Raw genomic sequence first — 17,798 nt, 5'->3', positions numbered from 1 at the left:
ATCTAGAAATTTGAATTCATTATCTGTGCACCGTTACAGCACCTCTCGTTTCTCCGTCTCTCATGTAGTCAAAAAGTTAAACAGCGCAGCTGAGCTCCTCCTCCTGAGCTCCTGCCTGTGGCTCAGACAGCTGGGCTCTCCGAAACCACTACGCTGTGCGCCCGGCTGGCTCTCTGCCACGGCAGGCAAATCTCCCCGGCCGCGCTCCGCTGTCCCGCCGCCCCCGGGCTATTTCTGGCTGTGAAACTGGAAGACGGGGAGGAGAAAGCGAAACCGCTGCCGAGAGGATTTGCATATCGAGCTGCGCAGGTGCCCCAGCGTGACCGACGCGCTCCCGGAATAGACCAGCTGCAGGTGTGAGAGTCTCTCAGAGAGCAGCAGGCAGCTCCAGTCTCACAGACCATCACCCGTATCCCTTCATGATAGATGAATTGACTCTCTTTCTTCGGCACTTAGAATACTGTGCAGTTCCCTCTGAGGTTTTTAAAGACTTTAACACGATTAATATTAATATTCACACTGGCCATTCACAGTACAGCATGGTAATTAAAATAATTAAGATGAAAACCCCCCAAAATCCTCACAAACATTAAAGGCTGATCCCTAGGAAAAGGCCAGTGCTCACACACTGCAAATTAAGATTGATGGTAGGTACTGACTGTTTTGGAAATGACTGTTGTAGATTCAGCACAGGTAGTGTCAAAGAGACAGTAGCTGGGTCCTGGAAGGAGAGAGACAGTTTATTAGAAGACTCTGTTAAATTGTACTTATGGTAACGATAGCAGGGATAGTGTGGCCTGGCAGCACTGGGGTCCTGGGTTCAATTCTGGACGTGGGGTGCTGTCTGTGTGGAGTCTGTATATTCTCTCAGTGGTTTCTCTGGGTGCTCTGTTTTCCTGCCACAGTTCAAATACATACTGTCAGGTTAATTGGCTTATGGGAGATTGGCCCTGGTGTGAGTGTGTCTGTGTCTGTGTTTAAGTTATGGTAGTGAGTAAATGATATCATAGATTCAGTTCAGCTCTTTAGAGCCCAGCCTGAACTCCAAAAGGTGCCTTCACCGGTTGAGCCCTTTCTGTTGGACTGTCTATAAGAGAAAGCTACAAGTACAAGTTAGAGGATGATCGTCTGCCCATTCTTACCACTAACATTTGCAAGTAGCTCCTTTAGATCTGCAGAATTTTTTTTGATCTAATCACTAATCATTGAATTAATTAGGAACACCTTTTATTTGGTTTGTTGTTTATGTGCTTTGAAGTGACTAGACATTTAAGCGGCGAACTTGAAGTAAAAAACAATAACAGTGTCCAGTAGAGTTTAGTGAAAATGCACCTTGAAGCTCAAAATGGACCAGAGACCAAAACACCACATGGCTTAAAAGGAAAGAAGGAACAAAGACATCTTTCTCTGAAATCTGAGTGAAATGCAACAGAACTCATGATGGTCAAGGCACAAAACATTCACAGCACTGCAAAATTCACTGTTCAGGTCTACTTTCTTTATATATATGGATTGGTAACTGACTAACAGGGAACATAATGTTCATAGCCTTAAGCGCATAGTGCATAATCTTAAGGGGTGCCACACTTATCTGGGCAGATGAAACTAGTGGTGTACCTCAAGGATGAGTTTTTGGCCCATCATCTTCCTGTTCCATATAAACATCAGCTTCAGGTATAGTTATCAAACTAGAGAGAGAGAGTGGTTAACACAGAAACAGGGAACTAAATAAGACTTTAAAGACAAAATCAGAAATTGGGAAGGCACCTAGTATGAAATTTAACATTGTTATGTGCACAGTGACACAGGCAGGTAGGAGGAAAATGTTGTGTACATTGTGTATATTTAGCATGAATGAGTCTGGGCTGCAGGATGTTACACACAAAAGAGATCTGGTAAATTGTTCTATGTCTTCATCCAGACAATGTGGGGAATCAGTAAAGCAAACTGAACGCTAGAGTGTAGAGCAGGAAGTGTTGAATCTAATTCCAGGGAGGTTATACTCAAGGTTTACAAGGCAATTCTAAGGCTTCATTTAGAAAACTGTTTTCAGTTTTAGGCAACATATCAAAAAGGAGAATGCAGTCTGAGAAAGAGTTACAGTAAATGAAGAGCAACAATAATAAATTCTAGTTTCAGTGGATTGTCATGTACAGACAACTTAAAGGAGCTAAATCTCATCTGACTAGAACAGAGGAAATTGAGAGATTTGTTTCAGATATACAAACTGTTATGGGTTATAGACAGATTCAACATAGGGACTTTTACACACTCAGAAGACAAACAAGGATGCAAAGTAAGTAACTAAAACGGAAATAATACAGGATGGAAAATAAAAATTGATGTTGTAACCAAACTGTTCTGGGTATCTAGAATATATTATCCTGGTGGTTGAGGCCCAAACTCTAGGCACATTTAAGAAAAGTCCAGGCAAACTTTTAGATTCAATTTGCTACTAAACTGACAAATAAGCAAGATGAGCCAACTGGCTTCCTGTTGGACACTCCTGGGTATCTCCAGCCTCCTCAGGACCCTGCTGCCTGACTCTCCATTGAGCTGGCCTGAGGTCTCATTATAAGACCATATTCCTTATTCTGATTTATATCAGATGTGATACATGTATTCTGGTGATATATGCTTACAGGGTGTGTAAATGTTACTACTAGATAAATAGATGTGAAATGCAAAGGCATGTTGCAAAACGTATACAAACTATGAAAGATTAGAAACAGGACAAGTAACGGCAGGACAAGCACAGAATTGTGTGCTGACTCTTTTTGTCACTATGCAGGAAAAACAATTGTTAATCTGAAAACACTGTGATACTGTAGATCCTAGCGTGTCAGTGCTCAGTTTGCAACACACAGTAATGTGAAAAGTTTCACAGTGTCAGTATTCAATACACATATAATATATATAATCTCTCATTCTTCCCCCTCCTCTCTGTTCAAGCCCAGCTGTTGCTTCTCTTTGCTCTCCAGCTTTCAGTGCTGCTGGTTGTCCACCCCTGAGGTGGAGCCAGATCCCCAGACACACCTGTGTGTCTCCAGCCTCCTCAGGCCCCTGCTGTCTCGACTCTGCATCGAGCTGACCTGCGGTTTCACTGAAGTCTCTGTCCCTTGTGCTGCACTACTTTTTGTCACTGAATTGTTTGATAATAACCCATTAAAGAAGATTTTTTAATCCATCCACTCTACATATCATGTTATATAATGTATATTATATATTATTATGTACTGTATGATAATACTTGATATCCTCTCTTCCCAAGGATATCAGAGAGTCACCTTCTCTAATCTCCTTCAATTCCAGACTCAAAACCTTCTTCTTTAGAAGAGCCTTTTCTGAACTGGTTCCATTCTTTACCCCTCTGCTCCTACTATACTTAGTACCACCATCCATGGTCTCCTCTGTATATTGTAATTGTGTTTTATCTTGTGTATTCTTTTTATTTATTGTTGTTGTCATTCTGTAAAGCGCTTTGAGAAGCCACCTTAAAAGGCGCTATTTAAAATAAAGTTTATTATTATTATTATTTTTAAGTTCTTTAATTTTTGGGTATCTTTGATGATGAAGATGTCAGGTAAATCAATTGAATTATTATTTTTATTTTAATAAGAAGACCCCCTGTCTTTCAGTTAAGAGCTGCCAGCTACCTTTGATATGGATGCTCTCTGTGCCACAGGGTCAAACTGGGGCCTTTCTCAACCCGGAGATCTTATATTCCTTTTCAGAAAATCAAACGCATACAAAAAGAGTGACACAACTCCAGATTCTGACTTCAATATTTTATTTGAACATCTAGAGCGAAACAAACAATGAAATATGTCCTAGACTACACAAACACACACCAGTTGCCAGAAAAGCTCTAGTGACGGCCGGAGGCTGAGACTAACATGCGAGGCTACTGAGCTGCTGCATGGCTCGACAGGATCTGCAGACACACTGGGGCCGAGGGGAGGGCGGCTCTTCTCCTCTTCTCCCAGGACAGCATCACGCCGCGGCGCCCGTGCACTGACTCCTGCGGACGCTGTAGGAGGCTGGCGAGTTGTCGTGGGTCACCGTGCACACGTACTCCTCCTTGGCCTCCCACTCGGCCTTGCTCAGCTTCAGGGAGCTGCTGCGGCTGAACTTGCCGTCCCTCCCCTCCTCGGCGCTGGTCAGGACCCCGCTGGTCACTTTGGAGCCGTCCACCGTCCACTCCACGCTGGCCCCCTCGGGGGAGTAGCCGCTGAGCAGGCAGAGCAGTGTGGCCGAGTTGGCGGACAGCTCACTGGGGGACGGGGGGAACAGCGACACTGTGGGCTTCACGGTGGCGCCAGCTAGGAGAGAGCAAGACAGAGCAGGGAAGAGAGTCAGGACTGGTGTACAGCAGAAGACTGAGCCTCACTAACTTTGACAACACACACCGCACTTTGGGACTCCTAGAAACACCACATGCGCTTCTAAACAAAGATCAGGTTTCCTTTTACTCCTGTATCTGTAGTTTTGAAACCCAACAATTAACATCAATACATATTTTAAAGTTACACATATCATAAATGAGAATGCTTTCAAAGAAGCCCCTTGACATCCTTAGATCAATGTGCTACAAGTATCCTAGTGAGCAGGACAGGTCTCTGCTTGTTTGGAGCCTTTCTGAGGTTCTGATGACTCGTCACTGGAATCGTGGCGCCTGAGTTCTCGGCACCAGGTGTCCTGGACCAGCCTTGACTCCAGGCTGTGACCCTGAGCAGCCTGTTCGCCTCTGATACAGAGAGAACAGGTCTGCTGAATCAGCCAGCCCAGTTTCCAATGAGTTCACTGACACTTAGACAGAGCCACCAAGTGAACTAACTCCCCATTCTACCTGCTGCTGAAATTCAGAATCAACAAATAGTGATTATTTTAGGAGGAGTGTCTGCATGAAAGACTTGAAATAAGCCAATGCAGAATCTTCTCAATTTAAAGACAGCATGTATTAATATATCTGCATTAATATATCACTTCACAGGATCTTATTAAACATTATACTGTAAGTGTCACTTCTCTGCGCTGTAAACTAAGCTTCAGCTGTGGAGGTAATTGTTAGCAGAGACTGAAAAAAGCACAGGCTGATGCTGGTCTGGACTTGAGAAGTGCTGGAATAATTTTCATTTGTTACAAAATGTGACAAGAATCATGTAAACACACATGCCTGCAATGTATAAGCACTTAAAATGATTTTTTGAGTTTGTATATAAATTAAAGTCTAATACTATCGTTAGGCATTATTAATAAAACAACTGCGTTAGGTCTGTCATCTTTGTTCCACTTCATGCTTTACTGAGCAGCACAGCAGAGGAAAATGTGTCTGAAGAAACAGCTGCAACAAAACCTGAAGATTTAAATTAAAATACTTTCACAAGGTTCATAAAATAACTTCAATGCTTTTGATCCTGTGCTGATCAGTACATTAGAAGTCATCAATTTCTACACATAAAAAAAGTATAAAAGACTTACCTGCAGTTTGTCTGTGATTACGTTCTCAAATACTATTTTTTCATCAGCCCATCTGATCATTACTTGATCATTTATAGATAATTAAAGATAGCAGTTGTGGATTGCAAGTATTTTAATATATTAATATGAACATACTGCAGTGCATTATACTAATATCAATATCATTATTAATTTAATTACTACTATAACAAAGGTGATTAATCAACTGAAATTAATTTAATTTAATATTGAAAATAATGATGATGATTTGTAAATTCCTACACTATTCTAGTGTTACCGGAAGTAGTAGAAGTAGTTATCTTTACATAATGTCTCTGTCTAAGGAAAAAGCAACAGTATCTTTAGAAAACCATTCCATCGCAAATGGGGTGAATTCTAAAATGCCAGTTGACCTCAGCCTCAACAGTGACAGCAGCCTCCAGTTCAGTTAGATTCTGTTGCCTATAGATCAGTAAAGGTGTATTGAAAAATAGCCTTACTTCTGATGAAGATCAAAACTGCCTTGCAATTGCTTTTAATCATATTTAAAAATTGTATACTTTAGAGTCTAAAGAGGTTTTTTTTCTCTGCTGAGTAAATACAATAAAAGAAAAAAACAGTTTTCTTCACCAGTCCTGTCTGAACGTGAACTGCAGTGATTAGACTCACTGCAGTCTTTATGTCAAATCTGACTGGCAATAGGAATTCATTAGTATTAGGAACACCAATATTAGTGGAGTTTTAGCGGTTTGTTTTTAGCCTGCATAGAAAATTAAATTTTGTAAGTGAAGTCCCTGATCTTGATTTACTTTTAGAAACCTGGCACAAAATACAAGGATAAGAAAACAATAAAACAGATTTCAGTCACTGACACTGGGAGTGGAAACATTCTTCCCTGTTTGAACATCTATAAAAAGCATTTTTGAATTGATGACCACTAGAAAAGCTGGGAGTAATTTAGAGTTCGGAAGATTGAACAAAAAGTTCAGAGAAGACTTTGAAAGCCAACCTGAACACAGCACAGGGGTGATTGTGATTATTACAGCTGGAAATGTCACAGAAGAGACAGGGCTAGAGCTGATTCAAAAGTAAGCAGGTTCTGAAGTATAATGTTACAGGACAGTCTGGCTGCAGGAGAAATTAAAGATTCTAAACTGCTAAAATGTAAAAATTGCAGGACTTCCAAGTCGGCTGAGTTGAGAGAAAGAAGAGAAGTCACTTACATTTCACCACCACCTTGGTTCCTTGTCCAAAAGTGCGCCACAGTGTTTTATTACTGTAGAGAGGCTGTACAAAAACCTCCAGAGAGAGCACCCAGCTCTCCAGTGCACTGCCCGCTCTATGATCACTTGGATTCCAAAACTTTAATATCTCAGTTTAGTAAATGGTGATATTACTGTGTTCCTTCAAAATACCTCTTTTGTAAGTGAACATGCTGAGTTTGAGTCTTTCCTCTTTTGTTTCTATAATTAAGAGCATGAATTAGACTGTACATTCAGATCTCTTAACAAAGAACATTTGTGTGAAAGCTTATTTTCCCTGTGAAAGAATCAGCGTTAATTTCATGAACCAGCCCAGAAGACTGGGTCACCCAAGATCGTTGAGGATCATGAGAGAGTAAAATGCTGCAGAAGAAGCTCGACTGAAGCAGCTGCTGTCCTGACAAGATTTCCCTCCTCAACCATAAATATTCTGTACTGTACATCAGTTAAGAATGACCAAGATCAGGAGGCACAAAGTACACAGGACCACAGTTAAAACATCAAAAAAACATTTAAAAAGACAAGAAAAGTCTGCTGAGTTGAGAGAAAGAAGAGAAGTCACTTACATTTCACCACCACCTTGGTTCCTTGCCCGAAAGTCCACCACAGTGTTTTATTACCATAGAGAGGCTGTACAAGAACCTCCAGAGAGAGCACCCAGCTCTCCTGTGCACTGCCTGCTCTCTGTAATCACTATACTTTAATACCTCAGTTTAGTTCATGGTGATATTACTGTGCTGCAGTTCAGATCAGTTTAAAATACTTCTTTTAGAAATGAACATACTGAGTTTGACTTTTTCCTCTTTTATTTCTGTCATTAAGTGCCCAAAACAACTCTCAAACTCTACATTTAGATCTTTTTGCAAAGAGGGTTAGTGTGTGAAAGCTTCTTTTCCCTGTGAAAGAATCAGCATTAATTTCATGAACCAGCCCAGAAGACTGGGTCACCCAAGATCATTGAGGATCATGAGAGAGGAAAATGCCGCAGAAGAAGCTCGACTGAAGCAGCTTCTGTCCTGTCAAGATTTCCCTCCTCAACCATAAATATTCTGTACTGTACATCAGTTAAGAATGACCAAGATTAGGAGGCACAATGCACACTGGATCACAGTTAAAACATCACAAAAACATTTGAGCAGACAAACAAGCCTGCAGAGTTGAATAAAAGAAGAGAAGTCACTTACATTTCACCACCACCTTGGTGCCTTGTCCGAAAGTGTACCACAGTGCTTCACTGCCATAGAGACGCTGTACAAAAACCTCCTGCTGCTGCAGAGAGCAGACCCTGCTCTTCAACACGCTGCCTACTGCCAATAATGCTTTTCTTTAAGCTTTGCAGTTATAACATGTTATTTCTCTTTATCACATTTTTAAATGCACTTTATTTTCAAGGATAAACACAAGGGCTATCACTATCCTATGGATTCAAGTATGGATGAAGTGCAGGACACTTACAGAGAGACTTTCACAGGTTTCTGTTTCACAGTTAAATATTATCCTCATTCATATCCTCAAAGACATCATACATGTTAAATGTAGCAAATGACAATGAAAATAGAACAAAGTATTATTGAATTGATGACCACTTTTAAGAGAAGAAAAGTTGGGGTTTATTTAGAGTTCAGAAGACTGGAGCAAACTTCATTAAAGGTATCTGGGTATATGTATAAATCAAGGTTGTTTAATTTGTCTTTGCTGAGAGAAGCATTTGTAATGTAAAATCTGTGCAGCGCAGTATATCCACCAGATGCACTGCTGAAGTTTTAGTAGATTGTGTAACACCTGGAGGTCATTTCTGATCACAGACTATTCGTGACTCACATGTGACTTATGTCTCTTTCCTCAGGATTGTGATGAAATGTATTCCAAGATGAATCCCCAGTCCAATAAAAATAATAATTCTCCAGAATGTTTTTAAAAAAACATCCAAAGACCACACATTCCAAATATGAAACATTGATTTCAGTTCCATATAAAGGTCAGTAAAGAATGCAGTTTCCAATGTAAGTTATTCCCATGAAATACAGTCAAGGATGGACTTTGGACCAAGGGGTTTCAGGATCATTCAGTCATTTTTTGTAATATCCTTCAGGATTCATTAGAAGTTCTAAAGCAAAAGGTCACTCCGTGATTTATGGAATGTGTCCAGCATTCTTGTTGTTCTCTTAGAAACAATTTTAGCCCAGTGTCTGCTCCTGTCTTGTGTGTTGCTCACTCTGTCCAGCATGAATTGGACAGAAGCCATGTGTCAAAGACTAATTTCATTTGACACAAAGATCAAATCAAGCTGGATCTCCAAGACTCCGTGATGATGTCTCTCTTTGTATTTATCCAATGATGTGTCCGACTTCCACAAGTTAATAAGTCAGGAAATGGCCTTTAATTCATCCTCATCCTGGATAAACAAAGACATTGAATTCATGAGTATCCTCTTCTAGGATACAAGAGACAACATTGCTCTTGCCAAGTGATAAATCTCCTTGATCCTAACGATGACTTCAGTAATAAAATAAACTGCTGGTTGGATTATCTATCTGATCCATAATCCATTAAGACTCTTTCAAAAGATTCCTCCTCCATGTTATGGTCAGTGTCTTTCTGCATTTCATTCAGATCTTGCCTTGACTAGGCGTGCTCTTTGTTTCCATTTCCTATCCTAACACACGACCAACAAAACAACATTCCCCTTGTGAAGTGAGTAAGAGCCGTGAAGAACACAAGCAACCCTTGTAAGGCTGGAGTACTGAAGTGATCCTAGAAGATTCTCCCAACAGATCCCCCTGGTTTCTGCCTGGTTTACCAATTAATATATATCTTACAGTCCTGCAGCCTTCCTGCCCAGTGCCAGTGTTTCAAGAGCACAGAAACTGTGCACATCGAATCCCTTCTTAAATTGTAAGTTCACTGGTGCTTTGCACACAGGTGTTAACATGGGTTGTTGACTATGGCTACAGTTGAAATAACAGTAATTAAATGCACCACAGATTACAAACAGTAAAAAGCCATTCAGGCAACCTCACTATCTAAAACAGCAAGATCACATATTAAACTGCAGAACCATTGTCTGTGAACTTCAATTTATACTGTCTGTTTTTGGAAGAGAGATTGTAAAAGGCTTGATCTTCTATTTTGTAGTTTTAGTAGATTGTATAACACCTGGTATGTGTACATACTGTGTAGTGATGTACAAGATGTTACAACGTGATGTGTTGAAAAGCTATAATTTTTCTCACATGGAAACTAATTCTTTTCTTAAAAAAATGTGATCAAGATAAATATTCAGTGTTACAAAAAAAAAAGAATGTGAAAAATCTAGATAGATTTCACAATTGTTTGTTAAAGAAGCTGTCTCCTGCTTTCTTCCTGTATCCTCAAATCCTTGTTTGGAAAAATGATGAACTCTCAAGTTTCAAGGCTAAAACTGGAATGGTTGGGATTTAATTAATGTTCAGTTTATGAATCATACATAAGTAGTATTCCAGACAGGCTAGCCTTCTCAAGTTGGAAGAAATTGCACTGTAAAATTCTGTAAACCTATTTCTTATATAGCAAAGCTGATGTTTTCTTTGCTGCTCTAAAAATATTGTCTGACACCTCTTTCACTGCAATTTTGTGAAGACAGGTGTGTGTATTTTTCAGGGTATCTGTGAATATTGCGACGTTTTATTCATTCAGGTGCTTGTAATGACCTCATACAAAAGGAACAAAACAGTGGCTCAGAACCATTGAGTCACATTGCAAATTGGGGTATAGTCTGGGGTCAATTCACACTGAAGAACATCAGACACAATCAAATTTCAAAAACACATATCATTCTTTAAAACTGGCTAAAGGAAGAGCTTTTAGCACGTACATGTAAATGACAGATTCCTGATCTACTATCTACTGATCTACAGATCTACTGATCTACTATCCCAAGAGGTTAGTGATCCACTAACCTAAAATGATTTGCATTAACAGGTAGTACCCCGTACAGCAGCACACATTTGACAGTAATTCGTTTTTAATCTGCTGCTCGGAGGGTCAGTCTTCACTCTGGGATGAGCCGAGTGTGAGTGTGTATCATAGCCAACTTTACCACAGGGCACACACACAAGGGAATATCCACAGGGAATAACACCCAAGAAGGTTTCTGGAGTGTTCAGTGAAAATTTGACTTCATCGTCCTGGTCCTTTTGGCCAGAGGATGGGGAGGCAGGGACCCCCTGCAGAGTGAGGAGTGACCAAGGGGCAGCTGCAGAGGTAGAGATGGTGTGAAGGAGGGATATAAAAAGATGTACGAGAGGGAGATAAGGGGATCACATACAGTACAGTATTTATAATGTTTTAGGTGAGGAATTGACATCAGAGGTGATTTTGAATTACTGACAGCTGAGTCTGATTGAACTTGGCTCTTGTCATCCCTCCTGAACCTTTGTTCTAAACTCCATTCATTGGCACACTGTGTAAAAATGATCCCCAGCAGTAGATGAATGGTGACCCTGTTTATTTTGAAGAATAAATCATTAGTAACTCCACCAGTTTAGCTACAGGAGTCTAATATGAGACAAAATGTTTGTCAATAATACTCAGAACATTGATGCTTATGATCCAAAAACTCTTTATTACTCTGACTGTTGTGTCACTAGCAGCAACAGACCATTTCCACACTCAGACATGAGCAGAGCTCTGAGAGGGGTCTAACACAAGCAGCTCACTGGCACAAGACGAAGGGCCACACAGGCGAGGGGGTGAGAGCCTTCTGCTTCTGAATCACAGTACGCACAGGTTATAGATAAACACCACTATCTGCAGTTCTAATCTGGGAATGAAGCTGGGAATCCGGGCTGGGCTATTCTGTACACTCGGATTTCTTCAGGGGTAATGAGACGGGAGTCTATGAGCTGTGGGTGGCCTCACAGACCACAGTGCCCACTGAGGACCAGACTGACAGTGTCAGGGTGCTGCTCCAGCTGTACAGGCCAGTGCCATCCAGGAGGCCGGGGGTCTTGGTGACTTTGCTGGTCCACTGTCCACTACAGGCTCCAGCCAGACAGGAAGCCCCTGCTGGCCAGACCCAGTGGCGTGGCCAACTTCTTCTCTGACAGCTCCCTGCTGGAGGGAGGCAGGATGTCAGCGAGGGCCTAGTGTCACCTGGGAGAAAAGCAACATGGAGTGAGACTGGAGAGAAGAGACACATCGTCTCTCAGCGTAGGACAGCAATGAGAGGTTTGGGAGAACCAGACATAAAGAAATAAAGATACATTTCACACAGGAATCAAGGGACATTTGAGCTAAAATGATCCCTCACACTTGTCCGACCTCATTTAGAATACTGAGATCCTAGAAGCATAAATAAATCAATTCAATGTGTGTAAGGAAGAGATAATTTCATCTCCAGTCTCAGATGGAGGATCTTATCATGACCAATTGGATGAGATCTTAAAAAGCTTTTATCTGTGCTGTAACTTGCAGGGCATGTCTCAGAGAATGGGACATCCAGCTTGGGTCTGATACCTCCTTACCTCCACACACCTGGGGAAATACAATAAGTCCAGGTTTGTGGTTCAGGTGCCCTCGCAAGACCTCTCAGTACAGGGGTCAGGAAGATGCACAGCAGTTTCATGGCAACATCTGGGACAAACTTCCCCCCCAAGGGTAGCGGCCTGTACAGTACATTATTTCCCTCCTGAGTCTTTTCTGCTTCCAAACCAATAGAAAATGAAACATCATTCTCCCCAGCTCTGCCACATAACAGTGTGGGATTGAGAAGGTGGGAGCTAGAAAATTCAAGATAGGCAAGAGCTTGACTTTAATCACCAGCACCTTCCCTATCAGGGAGAGGTTACAGTCTTTCTGTTGCATGAGTTTCCATTTTGGATTGGCAGTTTGTTCTGCCAATTCACAGTTTCCAACCCGTCTCCAAAATATCTCCTCAGGATCTTAATCTCTCACATTTTCAGCTTCTTCTAGTTCCCATAAAAAAAATCTCACTCTTGGGTTTAATTTTTGCAGAGGAAGCCAAAGAGAAGCAATCACAACACTTCGAAGCCCTGCTGACTGACCCTGCTTTATTACCACATCCTACTCTCTGTCACACAGTTGCTCACCACCAAACCACTGGAGTCCAGTTTGTGGGGGGACTCATGGTTCTGCTGCTAACAGGGTTACAGACAGCGACCCAGTGAGGAATCTAACTGGGAAGATCAACTACAGGGAAGAAACAACCACACAAAGGCAACATATGTGCATACAGCAGCACTAAGTCCTTTTCCAGCAGCCCATCTAGGGCACAAGCTGCACAATTCATGTCTTGTCACTGCCTGCAGTAGCACATCAGGGCCAATAATATATGTACAGTATATATGTCACTATATACATATATGAGTTTACATACACAGATTGCTCAATAAAGCGCTACAGTATATCTTCTGTACCTATTGTAGGGAAAAATAACCGGTTCAGGGACGCCAAATATGTAATCATAGTGGCTCTCTGAAGGCACCAGTTCTGTAGGGTTTGGGCATTTACTGAGACAATTATTAATTGTAGCAGTAAATCACAAAGTTGATTCTTTTGATGGCTTTAGAATCCAACCATGCGACATAACTCAAACAACGCACACACGCAGGTACTAATACACGAGGATACATTTATTAATACATAGAATATGCATATAAACCTAACAGATCTTATCGAGAGGGTTATCAGAATACAAAAGGTATGTATTCAATCAGTTACGAAGTGTTACACATCAAGAGGACATACGTTCAGTATATCATTCATTTAGACCGTTTCATAAATGAACTTGGTTACAACTTCTACATTAGATACTCAAAACAAGTACATAACTCTTAGGGATTAAATTGATATCAACTGGTTTGGATAACAATTGAATTCTCGAGCTGTAATGCATTGAAGTTGAATACTCATCCAATTTCTGGGGATTCAGATCTCCTGCGGGCACAAAGGAACAGTTGCAGGCTGTTGCTGTCCAATCCGCGCTCTCTGGCTCCGTGCCAGGCTGTGCTGTGCGGCTTGCGACGGTGCGCTGCTGATGCTCACTGACCGGCTAGTTAGTGTTGGCTTTAACTAGCAAAGTTTGTGCACAGGAGAAAAGATGACTGTGGGTCCCAGTAAGTCAGGAAGAGGACCGGTTCGTTCCTGATGAAGAGCTAGTTCTGAATAGTGATTCAGCTGTCCACAGTTCCGACCTGTTGCTGGTTACTCTCTGGCAACCTCCACTCTAGACTCTTAGAACAAAGGAAAGTTCTGGCACTCGGACACACTGGCCGTTCCGTGGTTGTCCGGGCTGAGTCTCAGGATGGTCAGGAGGCGCGCTGCGAGAATGTCCTGCCCTTGGGAGCCTTCTGCTCCTGAGCCGTCCTGCCCTGGAATTCTCCTTTGAATTCCCTTTCTTCTGAATCTGAATCTGAATCTCCCAGGCTCTCTGTGTTGCCTGTTTTTACCTGGAGGAACTTCAGCTCGTCGATTGGCTGAAAGTTCCATGGGCATCAGAGTCCCACGTGGGTTACTCGGCCCTACCAGTCCCTGACTGGTTGATTAAGGTGAGATATGAGTCACTTACTCCTGACACTTAGGAATGCAGTCCAGATGTCCAACTAGCACTCCCTAGACAGATAGGCGCCAATGGATGACCATTGATCATGATAGCCAGGCTTAGCTACTTGCATCCCCCTTTGGGAGCTGTCCTAGGAAACCTTAAATCATCTTGCATGAATAGTTTCTCTGTGGCTGCACCACAGAGATGAACAGAGAAATGGGGCCTCATTTGGGAAGCTCAGAAACACTTAATTCTGCCTTATTATTAAGCCTCGCCGCTACACTATCAAGACATCTAATAATTCTAATTATAAATCAAACAGTTGTGTCGGTGAAAATAAAGTGGTGTGAAGTTTCATACGCAGCTGTACAAAACCTGCACAAAACTGCTCTTTCCCAGCCCTCCACTGCCAATGTCTTCCTTTCAGTTCTTCTTTCTTATTCATACTTAATTTTCTTTCTCTGTTATTAGACTAGAAGCTGTATTGATGTGCAGTATTGAAATAATTATCACTAAGACTTACAGTACATCTCAGACTGATGTCTCCAGCGCCACAACAGACATACCTGATAATATGCAACCAATATGCATGTGGTTGTGTTCTTGTATCACACATCCTTTTGAGTCCATCCATCATCAGAAAGTCTCTTATTCCTGGTCCAGAGTCTAATCTGGAGGTCTACGCGCAAGGAGGGACAGCAGCTTGAATGCCAGTCCATCACATCAAACTTTGATACCAGCAGACAGGGGCAATAACTTGCAGAGATTGATTATTCCGGCAATCAGGGTTCAGGAAGGCGAGAAGAACTGGAGGACAAGGATAAATCCTGCTTGATCAGAGTGAGAACATCCAGACTCCACACAGAAGGCATCCCAGGACCAGAGAGCTGTGAGGACAAATTTGCAATACAGTCAGATATACATTATGCTTTTAAAATATAGTAAAATGAAAGCCAACTCTCATCGAAAATGTCCTTAAAATTTCCAGAAAGATATGATATAAATTATACAATGTTCATTTAATATGATATGCTGAACATGCCTCCTCATAATAGACACACTTTATAAGATCAATTTGCATTGTCACCTACATACTGTATGTTAGTTCATTTCACATTTCAACAAAAAGTGAGAAAGAATTAATCACATTCAGTGCCAACATGTTATTTCACAGATAAATTACTCAACACTGCTGCTCACAAGCCAGTGAAATCCAGTTTAATTTGTTTTAAATTACCTGTAATTCAATCTGTTTAATTCAGTCTGTTTTGCTTTCGGCAGAACCACAGAACGAAGGCAGAATGACAATCACAGAACGGCTGTAAAGAAACAATCCCAGAAGAAGAGATTGCAATCACAGAGCAGCAGACTGACAGTCAGTTTCAGGGCAGCAGCAGAGGGAGAAACCACACAGCCAGATGGTCGCTGCCTTCACCTGCCTCCCCTCACAGCCCTGACCTGAAACCCTGACCTGAAACCCTGCTTATCTCCCCCAGTTCTGCCTCACAGGCTGCCTCGCGCTGTGCTGGGGGAACTGCATGAGCTTAACAGAGCGTTACACTCCAGCGCCTTTCATCCTCCCAGACTTTCACTTTTAACACCCGCAGCCTGATCTTGTGTTAGAGGGCAATCCTCCCTATTTACACTCGGGCTCCCTTTCAGTTGGTGTGTGAGGCAGCCAGGAGGGTTAGAGACACCAAACACCTGGCTTCTGCACAAGAGCCCAGACATCGAAGACGAATGAGAGGAAGAGAAATGGAGATTCTTCCAGACCAAGCATAACAAACAAATGCTTTCAATTTCAGATTTTTCTCGGGTGAAAGTAAAATAAAAACGAGCTGCCACACAGTCATTATGATCCATCAGGTTGTAACAAACCCTTTCACTTCACGGCATTGTGGGTCTATAATCAGCTATTCAGTCATGGTGCTGAAGCTGATCCAACTGGGTGACGTCCAGCACACATTCTAGGAAGGATCTTGACAGTTTCATCAGAGAATCATGTTGTGTCAGGGGCTGCTCTCACATCAGCCACAGGTCACAGCTCACATGGAATTTCCTGGGTCATGGTTGATTGGTAGACCTGCAGGATGCTGGTAACCACAGTCCGGGGTCGTAATACGAAACAAGTGGGGGGTCACTGGGGAGGCGCTGTAGTCACGCACAAGGGCTGATCAGGAGACAGGGTGAGGTTCAGTCAAGTTAAAAGCCAGGGGTAAAGTCAAGTGACACACAGAGATCAGAGCTGAAGGGAGATCAGGGAACACAGTCCGGATGCAAAGGCAAGAGGCTTTCTCAGGTCGGGTTATTTACACTGAAGTGCACCTGGAATGGGCTGTGTAATCCTGGTCATTGTTAAGGGCCATCATAGAGTGTGCACACAGAGAGGGACCTGAAGCTCAGTTATGAATGAGGAAGGGGCTGAAGAGTGATGTGCTTTTTAGGCCAAAGTTTTAGGCTTAAGGCTGGCACTCTTCCCAAGAGGAGCAGAGGTGAAAAGGCATGAATGACACCAGCACTCCTCCCCTGCTCCAAGTAAGGCTATCTTCTAGGACAGCTTTCTCCCATAGTTAGTATTGCTGTGGAAGTTGGGGAAGTCAGGTATGACGATCATGTTCAAATGATGTGCAGAAATCTGGGAATAGCTGATGTAAGACATTGTTTTTCCTGCTCTTTAACTCTTTTATTACTGAGCTATGTAAAAACAATCCAGTCAAGCAAAGGAAAATCTAAAAAAGAGATCAAACTCCCCTTTCAAGTGAAAGGAAAAAGAGGATGAAGCAAACAAAGAGATTATCATGAAAGTGAACAGCCTTACAGACAGTATTCGACAGCAAATGTTAGGAAAGAAATGAGATGAACAAAGTCTTCTGTGTTAGAAAACACTGGAATGAACAAGAATCTAGAAGCTCATTTGTAACTACTAAGTATTGACAACTGAATAAATCTGGTGGGGAGTGGTAAAATAAAGAATATCCTACATACAGATGTACGAGACGAACCGAGGACGTACAGTACAGTATGTACAATAACACAGGCTAACTTCACATTAGATTCACTCCTAATGAGATAGAGATGGATTATGAGCAAGAGTATGAGCAAGAAGGAGCCAAAATGTCAACCTAAAAAAAGCATAAAGACTGGTTGGCAGTTTGACTCATTGTATGTTTCCTTTCTCAGTCTCTAGAAGAGTATATCACCCTGCAACTCACAACTGAGCCCACTGATGCTCGGCAGGTGTGAGCCTCGTCAGTAGCTGGAAGGGAGATTCCTGGGAAAAACTAAAATTGCTGTTGGAAGAGATATTAAAGGGACCAGCAGGGGGCAATCACCCTGTGGTCTGGGTGGGTCCTAATGCCCTAGTATAGTGATGGGGATGCCAGACTGTAAAAAGGAGCCATTCTTTGGATGAGATGTAAAACTGCGGTCCTCAGTCTCTGTGGTCATTAGAAATCCCATGGTGTTTCTTGAAGAATGCAGGGGTGTTACCCTGGCATCCTAGTATAATTTCCTGTTGGCCTCCTAATAATCCC

At 42.0% G+C, this 17,798-nt stretch overlaps 2 pseudogenes across 1 annotated transcript; both read right to left on the bottom strand.

The window, feature by feature from the left end:
- Window positions 1–3,776: 3,776 nt before the first annotated feature.
- LOC148815850 (Ig lambda-3 chain C region pseudogene) lies at window positions 3,777–8,515 on the bottom strand (annotated as a pseudogene). Its single transcript, XR_016086029.1, has 3 exons — window positions 8,505–8,515; window positions 7,907–8,046; window positions 3,777–4,322 (listed from the first exon to the last, which is right to left on the bottom strand). The product of XR_016086029.1 is annotated as an Ig lambda-3 chain C region pseudogene (transcript).
- Window positions 8,516–11,553: 3,038 nt separating this feature from the next.
- LOC148815849 (uncharacterized) overlaps window positions 11,554–17,798 on the bottom strand; it is a 55,826-nt pseudogene continuing 49,581 nt past the window's right edge.

The sequence above is a fragment of the Atractosteus spatula genome, chromosome 24, assembly GCF_055471065.1.
Source record: "Atractosteus spatula isolate fAtrSpa1 chromosome 24, fAtrSpa1.hap1, whole genome shotgun sequence".
In the NCBI taxonomy this organism is placed as follows: Eukaryota; Metazoa; Chordata; class Actinopteri; order Semionotiformes; family Lepisosteidae; genus Atractosteus; species Atractosteus spatula.
The sequence above is the reverse complement of the archived record's forward strand: the minus strand, read 5'-3'. Positions and strand labels throughout refer to the sequence as shown.